A 19,168-nucleotide genomic window follows, 5' to 3' on the forward strand; every position below is an offset into this window, starting at 1 on the left:
ACTTGGGTTTCTTAATTAGGGTTTCCTTAATAGCTAATTACCATCCTAATTATGGATTTTAGTGACAGTTGTTACAGATTGTTTTCAACCAATCAAATTTTTGGACTTTTTTTGTATTTTGCTTAATATGGGGCTTTAAAGGGGGGTTTAAACACCGTGCAAGTTAACGATAAAGCTCTCGCTTACGTGGTGCGTACGTGGCACTATAAAGCCCTTAGGGGTACGATAAATAAAATATAGAGATACTTAGGGCATGTTTGGCTAAGCTTTTTGAAACAACTTATTAACTTATTGGCTTTTTAGAAAAGTCAGTATGGAGTGACTTATTGATTTATTGGTTTTTTCCCCTCACATACACCCTCATTGCCAAACAATATTTTGGAGCTTATGACTTTTCAAAAAGCCAATAAGTCAATAAGTTGTTTCAAAAAGCTTAGCCAGACATGCCCTTAAAAGAATCAAAATATAGCCAATAAGATAATTAACTTAAGGGATCTGCAATCCTCCTAATTTTAATGTAAAAAGATACAGTGAATAGTCTTTTGTCTTATAGTGAATAGTCTTCTGTCTTTTCCTTGTTCCTGACAAAATGACAAAAGAAAAGTAAAAAGTATATATTTTTTCAATCTCTCTGGCAAAAGAAAAGTAAAATATAAATATAATCAAATGTTTGGTGAATGGGTCCTTTTAAAAGGCAGGACAACCCAAAACCATTATTGTCTTCCTTCTCTTCTTTGTTTAGCTGATGGTAATTACAGAGCTCCTCCCCTCCCCCCTTGCAAATGTTTTTTTTCCAGTGAACATTTATTTATTCTTTTTTTAGCTTTTGCTTCACATATACCATTGTCTTTCTTCTCTTCTCTGTTTAGCTAAAGGTAATTACAGAGCTCCTCCCCTCCCCCCTTGCAAATGTTTTTTTTTCCAATGAACATTTATTTATTCTTTTTTTAGCTTTTGCTTCAAATATTTTTCATCTCAAAGTTCAAGTGGTGTGATTACAAATTTTCAAGGGGTTGCGATCTGGATTTTAGCCGATAAAATACACTAGTTTTATTTTTTTAAGGGGTGCGCCCGTCCACCCAGCACCTCAAGTAAGTCTGCCCCTGGTCGGGGCAGCGTTAAACTATGAAAATAAGTAACGTCGAAATGTTAACACAAACTCGCATGTTGGGGGAGGCATTCAAATCTTTATACAAAACGAAATCTTGACACAAACCGACGCGATGATCATTATTATCATTGGTAGCTCTATATAAAAAAACGAAACCGTTAATATCCCTCAAAACTTTTTTTAGCTTTTGCTTCACATATTTTTCATCTCAAAGTTCAAGGGGTGCGATTAAAAAATTTCAAGGGTTGCGATCTGGAATTTAGCCTATAAAATACACTAGTTTTATTGTTTTAAGGGGTGCGCCCGCCCACCCAGCTCCTCAAATACGTCCGCCCCTGGCCGTGGCTGCGTTAAACTATGAAAAAAGTAACGTCGAAATGTTAACACAAACTCGCATGTTGGGGGAGGCACTCAAATCTTTATACAAAACGAAATCTTGACGCAAACCGACGCGATAATCATTAATATCATTGGTAGCTCTATATAAAAAACGAAACCGTTAATATCCCTCAAAACTTTTTTTTTGACAAAATTGTTACCACTAAACGACCAGCAACTTCATTAGACATCTTGATCCACCACAAACTACCATACAAAAACCATCTTACGTGTTCAGATAAAAATTGATGTTCAACAAGCTCAAGTTGTTCCCCCATATCCACAGGATGCGTGAAACTGGCGACATGAATGGGGAGAATGTAGTTGAAACTCAGGGTGAGGTGGTGCGGGGGATGCGGAATCTGGTGAATCCGGCCGTGAAACTAGGAGGTGCCACTAATGCAGAATCCGGTGCATGAAACTGAAGAAGGCAACGTGAACGCGGATGAGGATGGTTTTATGGACGTGTATGAAGTGGAAACGGTGGAGGACAAGAATCATGAAGTGGATGAAGAGGATTGGGGTGCAGAGGATGACGATGATTGAGGTGCTCAGGTTTGGTGCTCTTGTGGTCTATTTGGTTTGAGTAGTGTAGGTGTTGTGATTTAAGTTAATTTTGGGTTGATGTAAGTTAATTTTTGGTTACGTTATATTGTAATCGGTGATATGAGATCTATATTGTAATCGGTTATTATGGAAACAAAGTTCTTGTTGCAACACTCTGGTTCATCCAGGTAATCACCTATACATGCTGAGTTGATCAACAAGCCATATCCCATTGCTAATTTTGAAAATGGCAGGACCTGCTAAACCGGTGAATGGCCTGTCGGCCATTTTCAGAAAATTAGGTGGGAGACTTGATTGAAACTTTTATATTCCAGTTATGGTATATTAGACTTGGTTTCTTGTGACTGGCCAAGTAAATTGGCTCAAACAGATAAGATGCATGAGGTCTATAAGACTAATAAACACACACAAGCTTGCATACACACACATTAAGACTGGTTGATTAAAATGCAAGCAACTTCATTAGACATCTTGATCCACCACAAACTACCATACAACCCGCTCGCCATTGGCTCGGCGATTAAGCCGATATAAAAGTGAGGGACTTCATGATAGAGTTTTGTCTAGTAAGTTATATGTTGTCATCCTTCCTACGGAGGAATGGAGGTACGTAATCTACCCAAGGAGAATACGCAGATTTAATGTTGTCATCCTTCCCATGGAGGATGGAGGTACATATTCTACCCAAGGAGAATATGCAGGTTCCGTTTTAGTTTCTTAGCCCATTCCCAAACCACTAGGAATCCCATGCCTTATAGAAAGTGTGAACTCACCTTAGGTTAGCTCGGCAGATACACAGAACGGTCAATCGAGCTGCTAGTGGTCAACCACGTCCTAACATGGTTACCATACAAGTCAGGTCTAGGTTCAAGTAGTGCACATAAGTTTTACACGTAAACTAACAGGTTACAACACGTAATGATCATGGCAAACACGTAGAACACATTAGCAGTCAATAATACAAAAGGCCCAACTTGTGCGACTCGAATGATTGGGCCAACGAACTTGTGCGAGCCCAGTCATCTAGTGCGAGTTGGTAACTAAAGCCCAATGAGCATTCGGCCCAACCTATTGTGCGATCAGCATAACTTGTGCGATCCACAATGGGTTGTGCGATCCAAAGCATACCCGGCCCAGTAACATAAATAACCCAACATGTATACGGCCTCAAACAATAACAGAAATCAACTTGTGCGATCCATTTAGTCTTGTGCGATTGGATTTTTGGCTAATTGGCCCAAAAGTTTAAACAGTTATGCGGCCCAACATCTTGTGCGATCAGCACAACCTTGTGCGATTCACAAGATGTTGTGCGACTAGGCTTTAAGGAGTTGTACAGTGTGCCTAACCAGTTGAACTCTAACATATCTTGTGCGATTTACTTGTGCGATCGGTTATCATTCCTAAAATCATGCAATCTTTTCTAACAGTTTCCTAATTCTCATTCATTCAATCAAATCATCACTAACAGTTTCTAACCCCACTTTAATCGATCAAATCATGGTTCTTATCACATAATTCATATGAACTCTAATCATATACAAAACATAAGCAACAATTTATACATTAAACTATCAGATTATTGGATTCAAATCATCATACAACACCTCATACTCGATCATGCCTTTAATCCGAACACACATACACACAGCCGATTACATTACATCCATTCGGTTCTTAGATCAATAACATGCAATCCGATCATCACATAAACCCTAATTCCAAATCAACACTAGTTTCACAATCATCATATAGGTTCGGTTCGATCATTTAAAGGCATCAACCAATTATATATATCCCTTATTCATACATTATCACAACATCAAGAATCATTCATCATACATACAACCCTAGCCACCACATCAAATCATGGAATCTTAATATCATCTAACAAAACATTAATCGTGAAACACTAACCGGTTAGAAGCTAGAACGAAAGGGTAATCCGAATCAAGAAGGTCTTCGATGGAGAGAGTGATGTGCGTGTAGTGTAATAGATTTTTAATGTATATTTTAAGCCTTTTTACACTTTTTAGCCAAGTTTTAAATTTATAAAACACGATATTTACTAACACTAAACACACATATGGGCAAGTGCAACCATCGTGAGCGTAGTATAGTGTTGGTAAGATACCGAGGTCGTCCTAGGATACAAGAGCTTTTAGTACCGGTTTATCCTCAACGTCTAATCAAATCAAAAGTTAGAAAAAAGGTTTTTTATACTAGAAAAATAAAACTAACTAAAATGCTGAAAATAAAATAAAAGTAAAACAGATAGACAAGATGAATCACTTGGATCCGACTCGTGTGTAGTGTAACCTAATATTATTTCCGCACTTTTTGCACTTTTTAAGAGATTATCTTAGTTATTGTAGTAGGCCCCTCTTTTGAAGGTGACGTTACCCTCAACCCAGTAGTTTGAATCAGCAAGGATACAATCCTAAAGGGTCGGATTATTGAAAGATAATTAATTAAGTAATTAATGCATAATATGGTAGGCCCCTCTTTTGAAGGTGACGTTACCCTCGGCTAAGTAGTCCGAGTCAGCAGGGATACAGTCCTAAGTAGCCGAGTTAACGTTTTAATAGTAGCTTACTTATGAGGGGATCAAAGAGTATGGACCCCCGCCATCCAATACCGGTGGGTATTGAAGGAGGTCCTACTGAATTTGACCCAGGTCCTTTGCAGGATCTATACACTGAACAATGGCAAGACTCTTAGCAAACCGTTCCCTTAACCCCTGACCAGGTAGCCAACATATCTCCATATAGACCGTGGAGATATGAATGGTGAAAATCTTTTATTTTATATAGACAGTAAAATAATGCCAAGACACCACGGACAAACGATAAGGAAAAATCGCCTTCAACATAAGAAACTAGTTATTAAAGTCATTAATATATAACCAAATAAAAAGTGCGAAAAGATTAAAAATAAAAAGTATTATACTAAACACTTGTCTTCACCAAGTGATGTAAGAGACTTAGGCAAACATGGCCTTTGATTGTCAAGAACTCTTACGATCAATCTTGGATCCCGAGACGACTCACACACTCTATGATGGATGATGGATGATGGTGGTGGATGATGGTGTTGTGATGGTGGTGGGTGGTGGGTGAAGTGTGAGAGAGGTGGTGTGCCAAGGGATGGTTTGCAAATGAGCCAAGCACCCCTATTTATAGCCTGAACAGCAGCTCGAGCATGGGCTCGTGTCCATTGGGCACGGCCCCGTGTCCATCCTCCTTCTCTTTCTTCATTAATTGTAGTTTGTCTGCATTAGCTGACCACGCCCCTGTGTCCGCTGAGCACGACCCCGTGTGCAGAAGCGTATCTGTACTATCAAGATTTCCCTAGATTCTGCGAATCTTAGAGTTGACCACGGCCCCGTGTCCGCTGAGCACGACCCCGTGGTGGGCGATAGAAGCTTCTACAACTTTGTCTTTTCTGCTGACACTTGGGCACGCCCCCGTGCTCATTGAGCATGAGGCGTGTTCAGCCTTCCGTTCTCTTGTTTTGCTTGGGAAGATGTTGTCGGGGGGTCGGGCATGCCACAATTGTTCCTTTTCTTGTATTTGTGTTAGATTTAGCTGCCTTTTTGCTTCTTTTGTTCATTTGAGCTCATTTAATCCTGAAATTACAAAAGAAGACAAAAACACACTTTTTCCAACATTGGTACTAAAAAAGGGTTAGTTTTATGCCACAATTGATGTAATTTATATGTTGCATTTTGTGAACATCAAATACCCCCACACTTGAATCTTTGTTTGTCCTCAAGCAAAACTCTTTATAATGTGGCTTTGCACTCCCAAATGAAATGGGTAGAAGAGAAGGTTTTTGGGCTTGTCATAGAGTGTCGGGATTTTCAAGATTCTTTATTAAGTTTTATTTTTATTTATTTACAATCATATTCCTCATGATTTATTTAAAACATTTCATAAGATAAATTACCTATTAGGGCATAACATGCCTTTTTAAAATGTTATTTATATACAAGTTCACATACCTCACGGGGGATCACCCAACACTCGGCCGAAGATGTATTTTTGTGAATCACTCGAGAGCGGCGTGGAACTTACTCCTACCATAGGCTTGCCAAGCAATCAATCATCCTCCTTTTTCACTATATACCTTTGTAAATATCAAGAGGACTTTTGGGTGAAAGGTTAGGCTTGGGCTAAAGGTGTGTGGTTGGGTTAGTGGTTAGTAAACAGGGCGAAATGCGTAAAAAGCGTCGGTTTTCGGAAGAGTTTTTATTTTTCATAACTTTTTATTTTGATGAAGCATTTCTTTCGAACAAAGTTTTTTTTTTTTTTTTTTGATAAACTCGTTTGTTTATTTCTTTTGGCTTCATCATCATCATTTTTTTTTTCATAAGCAAGTCATAAGAAAAACCGAGCCTTGTTACTAAAATAAAGGGTGTAAAATAAAAAAGGGTTTTGGTGGGTAAAAGGATGTTTGTTTTAGGTTTAGAAATGAAAAGGCTTAGGCTCAAAGGAGTTAACTAGGGGGATTTTGGGTAGGTGGTAAAAAAAAAAAGAAAAATAATGGTGTAGAAATAAAAAGGGTTAGTCCTAATGCCTCCATCATTTACTTACTCGGGTTTAAGTTGGTAAGGACCGGGAATGTATCATCGTGGCAAGTTCTAAAGTTGTAAGAACCAAGCGGCTATTCACACAAAGAACGAAAAAATGAGCATTTAGTTTAAAGATATGTATTTGTATGCTCAATAAAGGCTCAAAACTCACTTTTTGTGGGAATGGGTTTTTATGTGATCAGGTATATGTAATCAAATTTTAACTAAACTTGTCATGCCGTTTCATAATTTTCTTATGTTGGTTCTTTTTATCACGACGCTATCTGTTGTAAATTTGTAAAAATATAACTTTTTCTAGAACTTGAAATTCCCAATTTAAACCTAGACAAGTAAAAATGAAAATTTTTGAAAAAAAATTGGGGTGATTTAGCGGTTCCAATAGAGTTTTGTGTAAGCCTTGTATTTAGGACTTGCAAGATTCAAGGTTTTAGCATCCCCCCACACTTAAATTACACATTGTCCTCAATGTGTCCCAAAAATAGGTTTTTAGGTTGATTGAATGTGTAAAAAGGTGTGAAAAAGTAAAATTTATGTTACTGGGCGTCTGGACACGGCCCCGTGCTCGATGAGCATGACCCCGTGTTCAGAGTGCCAGTAACGAAAACTTACAGAAGGTAGACACGGGGGCGTGTTGGCTGGGCACGACCCCGTGTCTGGCAAAAATTTGCAGAATTAAACAAACAGCAGGTCTGGGGAAGTGGGCACGGGGGCGTGTTGGCTGGACACGACCCCGTGTAGACAATCTGCAAAGGTGAAAAACAGGTTTCTGGCTCCGGTTTTCCTGTCCCGGCTTTGGTAGCACTAATGTTTAGTGCTCTAAGTCTCGTGTGTACCTGTTTTATCAATAAACACTACACCAAACCATAGCAAACATCCTAGATTACCATAGTTCAACATCCACATCACATAGTTAAAAAGAAAAACAAATGCAGAAAATAAAAAGAGTTAAAAGAAAGTAAATTGTTCAACACTCGGCACGCAGGCCGGAAATTGTTCAGGATAAAAGAGGGTTAACCTGTGGGACCTCCTACCAGCTGCTCCTGCCTCTACTCCACCCGCCTAGTCCATGTCCTCATCCTCATCATCACCTCCTCCTCCGTGCCCCGCCATGTACTCCTGGATGTTCCCAATGTCGTCCTGAATGTCGGAGATGTTTCTCTCAATTGCTCCGACCCGGGTGTACATGTTGCTCGCCATGTTATAGGTGTTCCTGGTGCACATGAGGTTTTCCTGCAATAGATCATGTAAACTTTGCAAATTAGGAAAACCACCTCCTTGTGAGGAGGATTGTCTCAGATCACCATGGGGCTGGTATTCGTATTGAGGAGGTGGTTGGAATTGTGGAACGTGAAGGACAAGTGCCTCTTGCGGGTTCCATGCATGCCCTTGGACTTGTTGGAAGCTAACCGACCCGTCTTCGGCTTCATAGATCAAGTTCATGGAGCGGCAGATGTGTATGTCCACTCTTCCCGACCATGGACTCCTTTGGAAAGACCGAGGCATGTTCACGAAGCGCTTGAAGAGACGGTATATCCAACCCCCGAAGAAGATAGGGGTTGGTGGAGTAGCAAGCCGGTTCCAATGCATGTTTCGGAGTAAGAGGTACGGAACATCAAGGTGTCTGTGGTTATGAATGCAATGAAGAACTATCAGATCTCTCAGCCCAACAACACCGCTGCTATCATGCCTTTGACTAAGAGAGTAGGTGAGGACCCGAAGAATGTAACGGTAAAGAGGGTCCCTCAGCCTAGTGCTCTTAGTGTTGTTTGGGTTGTAGTGCCCATCTCCTATTTGAGCCCAAGCGGCTTGGCGTTTGTTTTCTGATAATTCCCGTAACCCTCCGGTGTTTTCTTCATTACCCGCATCTTCCACCGCATACAACCCACCATCGACCCAAACTGTGCCATCGAAATTAAGTACTTGGTTCCCCCACATTGGAATTCTACCCCATCATTATCAAATGGTTAGCACCTTGAATTGAACATGAATGTGCTATAGAATTCCAGAGTATATTCGGGGATCGAGGGAAGGCGAGTTGTAAGGGCGACTCTCAGCGGCCCGGTGACTAGGTTGTTAAAGCGGTCCCATTGGTTCACTAAACCCAAAAGATCCGGGCACACTTGTCTTGGGTATTCCTCCGGTCTGGTTCGAAGTACATCGTATCTTGCTCTAGCGTCGAGCTCACTTGCATTGAACCTTGTGAATTTCTTCGATATCTGAAAGAATATACCAAAAGTTAGCATGAAACAGTGAAATTTTTAAAGAAAACTGCAAACAGCTAGCTGGACACGGCCCCGTGTTCAGCGGACACGACCCCGTGTCCAGGCGTCTGTTACTCAAAAACTTCATTTTTCGACCCGGTCCCGAAAACTTGAAAATTTTTGGTCTAGTAGGTGCGGTTTCCCCCGAAAATGAAACCCCAAGTGCCGTTTTTCCCAAAACAAACCGTTTACCCCTTCGATTTTATCTTTTTCGGTTCAAAAATAAAGGTTTGGGGTTTTTGTGAGAAATCGGGCGAATCTATGAACAATAAAGTGGATTTACTTTCCATAATACTAATCTAAACTAATGCTAACAGATTTATGCAAAAATTTGAGGTTCGATCCGGATGAAGTTCAAGAACCCTAGATTTTTCCCCAAATTTTTGATGTTTTTACTACATACAAGTTTTTAATCTAACTACTAATGATGATAGAATCATACCTTGATGTTGTTAGAAGTAGAGGAGATGTAGAAATCTTGCCGAAAAATCGCCTGAACCAGAGAATTTTCGGGGAAACAGGGCGTGTGGAATGAAGAAACTGTTATGAAAAAGGGGTTTTATCCCGACAATCGCGCAGACACGGCCTCGTGCCGAGCAAAAAAAATATTTTTTTAAGGAAGTGCTCCTGTGAGTGCTCTATTTTCCCAAAACTCGGTTAGAAGACTTACCGATTAAGATGTCATCCCTTTTGTTCATAACTTACCAGGTATGATGTTGATGCTTTTACTCTTCGACCGTTTGAAGGGAGATTCTTCCTCTTCATCCTCAATGAATCCTTGATAGAGCTTCAGCCGTTGGCCATTGACTTTGAATGGAATTCCATTCCGAGATTTAATTTCTACTTCACCGTGTGGGAAAATATGGGTGATAGAAAAAGGTCCTGACCACCTAGACTTTAATTTTCCAGGGAATAGTCGAAGTCGTGAATTAAACAAAAGAACCTGATCTCCTACTCGAAATTCATTAGGTTTAATGTGTTTCTCATACAAATTTTTCATTCTTTCCTTATAAATTTCAGAGTTAGAGTATGCATAATTCCTTAATTCGTCTCATTCGTTTAATTGACAAAATCGATTTTTACCTGCAAATTCCAAATCTAAGTTTACATTTTTAATTGCCCAGTAGGCCTTGTGAGCTATTTCTACTGGCAAATGACAACTTTTTCCATAGACAAGCTTATATGGGGTTGTACCTATTGTTGTTTTATAAGCAGTTCAAAAAGCCCATAAAGCATCATCTAATTTATCAGCCCAATCCTTTTTATTTAACCCTACGGTTTTTTCAAGTATTCGTTTTAAACCTCTATTAGTCACTTCGGCTTGTCCATTTGTTTGAGGGTGATATGCTGTTGAGAGCCTGTGATAGACCCCATATCATGTTAAAAAAATTTCAAGTTGATGGTAACAAAAATGGGTACCTCTATCACTTATTAACGCTTTTGGTGTGCCAAAACGAGAGAATAATTTTTTCAGAAATCTTACCACGACTCTTCCATCGTTTGTTGGAAGTGCCTCGGCCTCGGGCCATTAGACAAGTAATCTATTGCCACAAGTATATATTTGTTTCCTTTTGACGGTGGGAAAGGTCCCATAAAGTCGAGTCCCCACACATCAGAAATTTCACAAACAAGAATGCCATTTTGTGACATTTCGTTTTTGGAAGAAATATTACTTGATCTTTAGCAAGCGTCACATGTCTTAACAAGACATTGGGCGTCTTTGTAAATGGTAGGCCAACAAAATCCTGAATCAAATACCTTTCGTGCGGTACTAGCGGCACCATGATGTCCTCCGTATGGACCTTCATGACAATGGCGGAGAATTCTTGTTGCTTCGCTACCATGTACGCACCGTCGGATGAGTTGGTCGGCACACATTTTGAAAAGATAAGGATCTTCCCAAAAGTAGTGCTTTACATCAGCAAAGAATTTCTTTCTTTGGTGATGTGGCCATCCTTTGGTGACTATACCGCTAGCTAGGTAGTTAGCATAGTCGGCATACCATGGTTCTTGTCTGTATTCCACCATTTCTAGGGACTCTGTTGGAAATTTTTCGTTGATTTGCTCGTCCCTGGTTGCCTCCAAAGCTGGGTCTTCTAAGTGCGAAAGATGATCTGCTGCGGTGTTTTCTCCTCCTCGTTTGTCTTTGATTTCAATATCAAATTCTTGGAGGAGTAGAATCCACCGAATCAAACGTGGTTTAGCATCCTGTTTCTTGAAGAGATATCGAATGGCTGCATGATCTGTATAGACTATCGTTTTAGAAAGAACAAGATAAGAACGAAATTTATCTAAAGCAACTACCGCAGCTAGTAACTCTTTTTCAGTTGTTGTGTAATTTTCTTGTGCATCGTTAAGTGTTTTACTAGCATAATAAATTGGGTGAAAATGCTTTTCTTTTCTTTGTCCCAAGACTGCTCCAACTGCAAAGTCACTTGCATCACACATGATTTCGAAAGGTAATTTCCAATCAGGCACTCTCATGATAGGTGCATTGACTAGCATTTCCTTGAGGGTTAGAAATGCTTGATTACAATCCTTGTCAAAGATGAAAGGGGCATCTTTTTCAAGTAATTTTGTTAGAGGCCTTTAAATTTTAGAAAAGTCTTTGATAAACCGCCTATAAAATCCGGCATGCCCTAAGAAACTTCTGATTGCTTTAACGGAGGATGGTGGTGGTACTCGAGAAATAGTGTCTATTTTTGCTCGATCAACCTCCATTCCTTCGCTTGAGATTTTGTGACCGAGTACTATTCCCTCTGTTACCATGAAATGGCATTTTTCCCAGTTAAGGGCGAGGTTTGCTTCCTCACATCAGGATAGCATTCGTTCAAGGTTATCGAGGCATTGGTCGTATGAATCTCCAAAGATAGAAAAGTCATCCATGAAGACTTCCATTGTCTTTTCTATCATGTCATGGAAGATGGCCACCATGCAACGTTGAAAAGTTGCGGGGGCAGTACATAGACCGAATGGCATGCGTCGATAAGCAAAAGTTCCACAGGGACATGTGAATGTTGTCTTTTCTTGGTCTTTAGGTGCTATCGGGATCTGAAAGTATCCTGAAAAACCATCCAAGAAACAATAAAATTTATGACCGGATAATCTTTCTAACATTTGGTCAATAAAGGGCAAAGGAAAGTGATCTTTCCTTGTTGCTTCATTTAACCGTCTATAATCTATACATACTCTCCATCCTGTGACGGTTCTTGTTGGTATTAATTCATTCTTTTCGTTAGTTATTACCGTCATACCTCCTTTCTTTGGAACTACTTGGGCGGGACTTACCCAAGGACTATCGGAGATAGGGTAGATAAACCTGGCGTCAAGTAATTTGATGACTTCATTTTTAACCACTTCTTGGACATTTGGATTTACTTTATGTTGTGGTTGTATTACCGATTTGTAGTCATCATTTATTAAAATTTTGTGCGTGCACATGGAAGGACTTATTCCTTTAATATCTACAAGCTTCCAAGCAATCGCATTTTTGTGTTTTTTCAAAAGTTTAATTAATTTTTCTTTTTCTACACTACTTAACTTAGACGAAATAATTACAGGGGATTTACCATCTTTGTCTAGAAAAGCATATTCCAAACCTTTCGGAAGTTCTTTGAGCTCAAGAGGTGGGTCTTTAGGAGACTCCTTATTTGGTTGCTCAATTTGATCAAGAAATTTAAAAGTTTGTTCTATGGCGACCTCTTCTTCAACAAAGTGGTCAATCTTTTCACTTGTATCGGGTGGTTCATCTTTATCTTCAATTAGGGGGTCATTATTGCCAAAAGGATATTTCATTGAACGCTCAAGATCTATGCTTCTTTTGAATGCCCCTAATTGAAGAGGTAGATTGTTGTACTTCCGGTTTTTCAATGCTTCGTGGGTTTTTACAAAAGGTCGTCCCAACACTAGAGGAGCGTCATTGAGGATGACAAAGTCGGTTGGGATTACCATTTGATTTGTTTGAACCAAAACATCCTCAACTATACCGATTGATTTTATTACTTTCTGATTGGATAGAAAAATGGGTATTTGAAGTGGAGAAAAATCACTAATACTTAATTTTTCGAAAATGTAGTTAGGCATTACGTTAACAGAAAGATCTTTATCAATCGTGACGTTACTAATAAAGGAATTTTGAAAAAAAAATGGAACCGGTGTAATGCCGATTTCAAATGAATCTTCTTTTATTAGCAAAGTTTGATCATTAGTTAACTTAATACTTACCGTTTCGTTAATTTTAGTGTTAGTGTTTAACTCTTTTAAAAACTTGGCATGAGTGGGTACTAAACAATGATTTTCAAAAGAAGGTGACAAAAGATTAATTTCTTCAAAATTAGACTCTTCTTGGATTTTAACATTGTCGGACTCACCTTTTTCGTTGTTTAACTCATGTGTCGGTTTTTCACTTATTTGTTCTTCCATTTTTACCTCTTCAACTATCTCTTCTTTATTACAAGTTAGTTCTTCTCTTGCGCGGGACTCCTCTTCCCTTGTGCGAGATTCTTTTATGTATCGTTCGATAGTTTTAAGGTGTTCTAATATCCTATCGGTCACTTCGGTGATAGAGTAAGGATCGGGATTTTCAAAGCTTGAATCCGGATGTTCGATCCTTGGTTCCTCATAGTACTCATATGAAGTAGATGGTTCATACCATTGTTCTTCATTGTAAGTATATGATGGATAAGGGTCGTAATTTTGTTCTTCATAATACTCATATGAGGTGGGTTGTTCACGCCATGGTTCCTTATAATAAGCATATGAAGGTGGTGGCTCATATCTTGGTTCCTCAAAGTATGAGTATGAGGGAGAAGGTTCATACCTTTGGTCTTCATAGGATGTGTATGAAGTTGGTGGCTCGTACCTTGGCTCCTCATAATAGGTGTATGAAGTGGATGGTTGAAATAAGTTACAATATTGAACCGAGTGCGGGTTATCACAATTAGTGCAATAATCTCCCCTATAATCATCCTCCTCATAGGTGTAGTTATAGCCTCCTGAGTATTGATCCATAAGAATCACTCAACAGACCACAACAGAGTCTCGAGACCCGAAAACAAGAATAAAAACGGAAACAGAGGCTAGACACGGCCCCGTGTTCAGGCTATTGTAAATGCAAACTAAACTAAAATGCAGAAAAATGTGCGCGTGTTTTGAAAAAGTTTTGAAAAACTGATTAGACCGTTGATTTTAAGCTTTCTTAAAATCCTTGTATCCCTGGAAACGGCGCCAAAAACTTGATGTGCGTGTAGTGTAATAGATTTTTAATGTATATTTTAAGCCCTTTTACACTTTTTAGCCAAGTTTTAAATTAATAAAACACGATATTTACTAACACTAAACATACATATGGGCAAGTGCACCCATCGTGAGCGTAGTATAGTGTTGGTAAGATACCGAGGTCGTCCAAGGACACAAGAGCTTTTAGTACCGGTTTATCCTCAACGTCTAATCAAATCAAAAGTTAGAAAAAAGGTTTTTTAAACTAGAAAAATAAAACTAACTAAAATACTGAAAATAAAATAAAAGTAAAACAGATAGACAAGATGAATCACTTGGATCCGACTCGTGTGTAGTGTAACCTTTGATTATTTCCGCACTTTTGGACTTTTTAAGAGAGTATCTTAGTTATTGTAGTAGGCCCCTCGTTTGAAGGTGACGTTACCCTCAACCCAGTAGTTTGAGTCATCAAGGATACAATCCTAAAGGGTCGGATTATTGAAAGATAATTAATTAAGTTATTAATGCATAATATGGTAGGCCCCTCTTTTGAAGGTGACGTTACCCTCGGCTAGGTAGCCAACATATCTCCATATAGACCGTGGAGATATGAACGGTGAAAATCTTTTATTTTATATAGACAGTAAGATAATGCCAAGACACCACGGACAAACGATAAGGAAGAATAACATTCAACATAAGAAACTAGTTATTAAAGTCATTAATACATAACCAAATAAAAAGTGCGAAAAGATTAAAAATAAAAAGTATTACACTAAACACTTGTCTTCACCAAGTGATGTAAGAGACTTAGGCAAACATGGCCTTTGATTGTCAAGAACTCTTACGATCAATCTTGGATCCCGAGACGACTCACACACTCTATGATGGATGATGGTGGTGGGTGATGGTGTTGTGATGGTGGTGGGTGAAGTGTGAGAGAGGTGGTGTGCCAAGGGATGGTGTCACAGCCCCCGATCCCAAATCCCCGGGAACGGGCGGCCGCGAGCCAGTTTTGGTGGTATCACGTTAATTATTCAATTTGGCAGCAGAAATTTTCATCAGGACCGTAGTTAGGAAATATTTTATCAGAGTAAACCACCACATTTTATAATATTAAACACATGGGTAAAGCCCCAAGTTTTCAGTACACATAATTTCATAAGGATACACTCTATTTTATTTAAGAAAAACATATATTTCTTTTTAGGTAACTTTATTGCCACTTTTCCAAGCCTTCAGTGCTGTCCAGTTGGCTTCTATTTGGCTTTCACATTTTGTTACCTGAAACGCGTTTTAAAAACATTTTGTCAGTGGGAAATACTGGTGAGTGAATCCCAGTTTAATCAAGTTGAAATACCAATCATTTTACAGTATTGAGGGCGTATCCGCAATTACATTTGTTTCCAAGAAGTAACAATTAACATCAGTGGTACTGTCATACTCAACTTGTGGAATGTTACCACGCCAGTAACAAATTTTGTATACAAAACCCCAACATACCCACTATAATTGGATTCTTACAAATACTTAATAACTGCTTTGTATATATTTAATTTAGTGAGGTTTTGTAAAAACATTTAACAAAAAGAGAGGATTACTCACAAAAATGAGTACATAAAAAGAAGGATCACTCACATTGATGTTTTAGGGTTTTCAGTAAGGATTTCCTGGGAATAATCTATAATTTACACAAATGCACGTGTGTTAGTATAATAACCCATTTTAACATTAGTAATACCCTCCCCGAGATGGCATTCCAACGACTACGTCGGGCAGAACCACGACAGCCGTTACGGAACCCTAGATCAATCGGGCAGCGTATCTAATACGTATCCAGGGGTTATAATACTTACATCGTAGCAGAAACTCGCTATTTAGGGGGTATAATACCCGACTATTATAACTCTTCTACAGAAATTGAGATTGAGAATTGAATTGTGAACGACGGAAAGTGAAACCCGATGGCCTTCTTATATAGTGATGAAATCTGGTCCTCACGCGGCCTGTGTACTAGCCAGGGTAGGGTTTAGGTGATCCGGGTCATTGCCTAGACTCGCCATGATGTCGACACGTGTTAGCTCAGGATGCCTCCGCGTTTCATGATCTCACGCGGCCCGTGTTAACTAACATAAACTCTTACGCGGCCCGCTTGAACTAAAGAAATCAACGATATCAGGTTCAACCCTGATACCGCCCGCGTGAATGGTTGGGGTGGGTCTACACGGCCCGCCTCAACTCCATTTTTCTTATTTTTAATTTGTTTTATATGTTATGATCTATTTTGGGCTCGGTTTTCACATACGGGATGTAATATAAGACATATTGGGACATTTTAAATACTTTTAGGGTGTCAGAAAAATAATCGAGGGTGTCGGTTTTCTTGAGGATTGTTACATCCTCCCCACCTTGTTTTAGAGCTCGTCATCGAGATCTACTGGAACAAGTGTGGATATTTCCTTTGCATTTCTGATTCAAGCTCCCATGTGTATTCAGGTCCTCTTTTGGAGTCCCACTTTACTTTGACCAGAGCTAATCTCTTACGCTTAAAATTCTTGATTTTCCTATCTTCAATTTGTAGAGGCCTCTCTACAAACTTCAATTGCTCATTTACCTCTATATCCTTAAGAGGTACTACGAGTGATTCATCAGCTTGGCACTTTTTGAGATTAGATACATGAAATACATCATGTATTCCAGCCATTTCCTCTGGTAGTTGTAGCTGATAGGCTACAGGTCTTATTCTTTTAATAATCTTAAAAGGTCCAATATACTTGGGACTTAGCTTTCCTCTTTTGATGAATCTTACCACTCCTTTCCAAGGGGAGACTTTTAACAATACCTTATCACCTACTTGGAATTCTAACGGCTTACGTCTGTTGTCAGCGTAGCTATTTTGTCGATCACGTGCCGCTTTCAGTCGTTCCTTGACTTGAATGATCTTGTCGGTTGTTTCCTGCACTATCTCAGGTCCAGATAGTTGCTTTTCCCCCAATTTCTGCCCAACAGACTGGGGTTCTGCACTTTCATCCATAAAGTGCTTCGAATGGTGCAGCATTGATACTTGTGTGATAACTGTTATTATAAGAAAATTCTATTAAAGGTAAGTTATCATCCCAATTACCTCCGAAATCAATTATACAATCTCTAAGCATGTCCTCTATTGTCTGAATTGTCCTTTCACTTTGTCTGTTCGTTTGAGGATGGTAAGTTGTGCTTAGATTCAACTTGGTTCCCATTGCTTTTTGGAAACTTGTCCAAAAATGAGAGGTAAAACGGCTATCCCTATCAGAAAAAATTGATAAAGGTATTCCATGTAATGAAACAATTTCATTTACATACAATTTGGCTAATTGTTCCATACTAAAAGTTTCCTTCATTGATAGGAAATGAGCTGACTTGGTTAGCCTATCTACAATCACCCAGATTGTATCATTACCTTTTCTTGTTTTGGGTAACTTGGTAACAAAATCCATTGTTATCAATTCCCATTTCCAAACTGGCATTTCTAATTGCTGTAACAACCCTGAGGCTTTCTGGTGTTCAGCTTTAACTTGTGAACAAGTTAAACATTTAGAAACATAAGCTGCTATATCCTTTTTCATTCCTATCCACCAGAAATTTTTCCTTAAATCTTGATACATTTGATCACTTCCTGGATGCATCGTATATTGAGACTTATGGGCTTCTTATAATATACGGTGACGTAGGTTTCCTAATTTAGGTATCCACATTCTCTTTTTATGGAATCTCCAAATTCCATCTGTTCCTTGTTCTAATTCTTTAATCATTCCTTTTAATTTTTCAGTATCTTCCTTGATTACTGATTCTTGTGCTTTTCTAATCTAACCGTTTAAATCTACTTGTAGATTTAATTTAAGAGAACGTGCCCTTTTTGGCTTTTCGTGATACTTCCGACTTAAAGCATCAGCCACTACATTAGCTTTCCCTGCATGATACTGGATATTACAATCATAATCACTAAGCATTTCCATCCAGCGTCTTTGTCTCATATTTAACTCTTTTTGCCCAAAAACATACCTTAAACTCTTATGGTTGGTGAATATGGTAAATTTACTACCATAAAGGTAATGTCTCCAAATCTTAAGAGCAAAAATTATGGCTCCTAGTTCCAGATCATGGGTTGAATAATTCTCTTCATGAGTCTTAAGCTGTCTAGATGCGTAAGCTATAACTTTTTGACGTTGCATCAATACACATCCATAACCTAACTTAGAAGCGTCACAATAGACTATAAAGTCTTCAGTTCCTTCTGGTAATGCTAGTATGGGTGCATGGGTTAATCTTTGCTTAAGGATTCTAAAGGCTTCTTCTTGTTTTGATCCCCATTCAAACTTAACAGATTTACAGGTTAACCTGGTTAAAGGAATGACTATTCTAGAAAAATCTCGGATAAATCTTCTATAATAACCGGCCAATCCTAAGAAACTTCTAACCTCAGTTGGCGACTCAGGGGTTTTCCATTTGGTAATTGCATCGATCTTTGTTGGATCCACATGGATTCCTTCATGGTTAACTAAATGTCCAAGAAATTGTACCTGCTCTAACCAAAACTCGCACTTTGAAAACTTAGCATAAAGCTTTTCCTTTCTTAATAGACTTAAAAGTAAGTGCAAGTGCTTTGCATGTTCCTCTTTAATTTTAGAGTAAATTAGAATATCATCTATGAAGACAATTATGAACTTATCCAAATATGGCTTACATATTCGGTTCATCATATCCATAAATGCGGCTGGGGCATTGGTTAAACCAAATGGCATGACAATAAATTCATAATGACCATACCTTGTTCTGAATGCAGTTTTAGGAATGTCCTCTTCCTGTACCTTCAATTGATGATATCCTGATCTTAAATCGATTTTAGAGAAAAATCGAGCTCCTTGAAGTTGATCGAACAGATCATCGATCCTCGGTAATGGATACCGATTCTTAATCGTGACCTTGTTCAATTCACGGTAGTCAATGCACATACGCATTGATCCGTCCTTCTTTTTGACGAACAATATCGGTGCTCCCCAT

Source organism: Helianthus annuus, chromosome 11, assembly GCF_002127325.2.
Source record: "Helianthus annuus cultivar XRQ/B chromosome 11, HanXRQr2.0-SUNRISE, whole genome shotgun sequence".
NCBI lineage: Eukaryota > Viridiplantae > Streptophyta > Magnoliopsida > Asterales > Asteraceae > Helianthus > Helianthus annuus.